General features: G+C 45.1%; 1 protein-coding gene across 1 annotated transcript in view; it reads left to right on the top strand.

Annotated features, from left to right (window-relative positions):
• The window catches only part of WDR7 (WD repeat domain 7), a 27,025-nt gene that overhangs the window by 10,687 nt on the left and 12,714 nt on the right, over positions 1–3,624 (top strand).

The following is a 3,624-nucleotide window of genomic DNA, read 5'->3' as shown; positions in this document are numbered from 1 at the left end:
TTTAATTTTATTACTATTTTAATTTTATTACTATTTTAATTTTATTACTATTTTAATTTTATTACTATTTTAATTTTATTACTATTTTAATTTTATTATGATTGTTGTTATTATTATTATTGTTATTGTTATTATTATTTTATTATTATTCTATTAATTGGCAGACCTTCTTATTGTAGTCCCACCTAACTGAAGTCATTTTAAATTCATTCCTGAAGTGATTTATTCTATTTTTCTGTGCATCATTCCCATTTTTTTTAACTTGGACAAGTCAGATATTTCAGCAGGTGGTATTTTAATAATTTCAATAATATTAGGGAATATAACTTGGAATATAATATATTAATATAATTTCCTATTTCAGGGAATAGAACTGGGAATATAATAAATATATTTATATAATTTATCATTTGAAATCCAGGCTGGATTTTTCCTTTTGGGAAGCAGCCCAAGGTGAGGGATTATGGGAACAGCACAAAGAAAAATGGGAAAAAAATGAGAATTATTAGATTTTAGAATTCCCAGGCACAGGCTTCTTAACTCCCTGCATTACCAGCTTTCTGGGTGTCTCCAGGAGGGCAGAAATTCCCAAAATTCCCGCTGCTTTTGGCCCTCCCAGGCAGGAATTTCAGCTCCCGAAGCTCCTCCCGTGCTGGGCCAGCGGAGGGAGCTGTGGCTGCAGGAATGGCTGCACTTCCAAGCGTTCCCAATCCTTTGCCAGCGGGAGGTTTGGGAGTGAGGAACCACAGGTTGGATCCAACGTTTTCCCTCTTTTCCTGCCTTTTCCTGCTCACAGTTCCTGGGATTTCTGGCTCCTGATTTCTTTGGAGCGAGTCCTCCGTGCTCAGCAAATCACTTTATCCCCTTTATCCATTCGAACTCTGCATTTCCAATGTTCCTGTATTCCCATAATTCTGTGGAATGCTGGGACTAAATCCCAACTATTCCTATATTTCCATAATACTGTGGAATGCTGGGACTAAATCCCAGTGGGAATTAGAGGGTGGAACCACAACCCTGAGCTGGGTGGGGTCGGTCCCGCTCTCCAGGACTCTCCGTGCCGGTGGCCACGGCCGCGGTTTTGTTGGATCAGGATCTCCAGGGCTTGGATTTGATGTTCCATAGGGATTTCTGGATCTCCTCCGAGCTGGAGTAGCTCCTCCAGCCTGGGAATACTCCGAGTTTGCACCTGCTTGGAAAATAGAAAGCCCCTCCCATAAAACCGCTCCGTGCCTTAATTCCAATCCAGTGATTCCTCTTAATTCCAATCCACTGATTCCTCTTCCAGTTAAAACCTGGAGAACTTCATTTAATCCTTTTATTCTAAGCTGGGCTGAAATTAATTTTCCCTCCAAAGTGGGCAAAGCCAATTAACGGGAGTTAATTGGAGGGAAGCGGCCTGACCTCGTGGCCGTGCTTCCAACATCCCACAGCCTCCTAAACCTGAGAAACTTGGGAATATTTCACCTCCATCTCCAGCATTTTGTCCTGTCTTTGTGCTGTCTGCCCTGAGCAGTCCTGGGGGTTTATTTCCGTATTTGGGAATATTCAGGATGATATTTGGGAAGCGCGCACACGCCCTCCACCCGAAATGGGGATTTTTCCACCTCAAATCCCGAAGGTTTTCATCCTTTTTTTTTGTTTGTTTGTTTTCCAGCCAGGCCTCTTGGAGGTTATTAATTTTGTCCCACTGATAGGGTGATCAACCGTCCTGTCGGGAAAATGGATCTGCCTGTCAGCCCCGGCCGTGATTAAAGGGAGCGGCGGCGCGGGGACAAAATACCAAATTCTTCCATTCTTCCAGGCATTATTCCGGTGGAAAAAATCTCCCAAAGGCCCCTGGCAGCTTAGCTGGGGGGAAACCATTCCCATCAATTGGAATTAAAACCAAGAAAATCAAAAATATCAGGGAGGATTTTTTTTTCCCCCTTTATTAAGTGGTTTTACTCCCATCCGGTCGGTTGGGTTTTAATTTCTGGGATTTGTGGATTCCCAGGAGTTGGGCTTTGTCCAAATCCTGTCGGTGCAGATTCTGTGGCCTGGAGAGGTCGTGGATTCCCCATCCCTGGAAGCATCCAGGGCCGGGTTGGACGAGCCTTGGAGCAACCTGGGCTAGTGGGAAGTGTCCCTGCCTGCCATCCCTTCCCACCCAAACCACGCCATGATTCCGGGAGGACGCTCCCAAATCCCTGCTCCGGGTTCTCCGAAGGGTTAACTCCATCTCAACCAAGCCATGGCAGGGGTTTAATTTCCTACTGGAAGCAGCACATGTGTTGGCTTTTCCTTTCATTCCCATCGATCCGCATCCCACCGACCCTGCTCCCGCAGCTGCTGCGCTCCCGCCGCCGCCGCTCCGCGTTAGGGCACGGATCCGTGGATCCAGGGATCCGCAGCCGGGGCTGCACGGGCTTGGATCCCATTCTGGATCTGGGCACTCCCATCCCAGGGAATGGGGCCCTCTCTGTCCAGGTGGAACAGCCCAATGTCGACGAGAACCCGGGATAAACCTCCGGTGGACAATTCCAACCCTTCCCTGCCCTGCTTTGTTCCAGCCCCTTTTCATCCTTCTTCTTCTTCTTCTCCTTCTTCCGAAGGCGGTTGCTATTGATTTTTTCCTTTCCTTTTTTTTTCCCCCCTCTCCCTTCCCATTGTTGAGCTTTGCCTTGGTTTTTTTTCCTCTCCCTTTTGGCTGAGCACAGCTCCCAAAATTCGGTTCAGTTCCTTGATTTCTTGTGGATATCATTAACCCTCATTAATTCCCCCTTCATTAGTCCCCGAGCCCGATGAGCCTCATCCCAGGCCAGGTGGTGCCTCCCAACTCCTCAGCACCCAGGAAGGATTCAAACTTCCTTATTTTTTTACAGTACAGGGTAGGGAATTTCTTAGGATGCTGGGAATTAATAGAGATAATTAATTAAATAATTTAGGTAAAAGTGAGCTTTCTTTGTCAGCATAAATGACTTGGGTGGTTTCATTCCAATAATTTCCTCTAAGATTTTGGGATATTATTAAAAAGAAAAAAACTAACTTCCTCTGCTTAGTGGAATTCAGAATCCCTGGGCTGTATTAAACTAAGGACCCATATTTCAGTTTTATTTAAAATTCCTAATTATGATGTTTAAAAATCCCATCTGTAACATACCACTCTATAAAAATTCCCATTTGGTTTAATGGCACGTGGTGTTATCCTAAAATTTAGCAGCAACTTGGACGTGATGATGGATCCTAAACCAAAAGGATGCCGAGGAGTTATCCTGAAAAAAAAAATCCATCTTCTTTTAAAACCAAAGGAAAATTGAAGTGAACAAGAACAATCACTAGACAAAGACAAAATTCCACGCTGAGCAAACAAAACTCAGCAGTTTCCTGGTGGATTTTTTGTCCCCGTGGAGGCAGGTTTGGAAGGGGATATTTCGAGATGTATTAGAATTAAACCGGAATCACATCCATGCCTATAAATCCTGGTGTGATTGAAGTTCTTTATTCCTGTGTTTTCTTTGGGATGTTCTTTGTGTTTTCAGGGTGTCTCTCGGGCCTCCCCCAGCCCAAGAAGGTCTCCACGTCCTACGAGGAGCGGCGCAAGCAGGCCACGGCCATCGTCCTGCTGGGGGTCATCGGGGCCGA

The sequence above is a fragment of the Manacus vitellinus genome, unplaced genomic scaffold (assembly GCF_001715985.3).
Source record: "Manacus vitellinus isolate BGI_N305 unplaced genomic scaffold, ASM171598v3 scaffold_115_pilon, whole genome shotgun sequence".
In the NCBI taxonomy this organism is placed as follows: Eukaryota; Metazoa; Chordata; class Aves; order Passeriformes; family Pipridae; genus Manacus; species Manacus vitellinus.
This window is presented reverse-complemented; position numbering and strand designations above follow the sequence as displayed.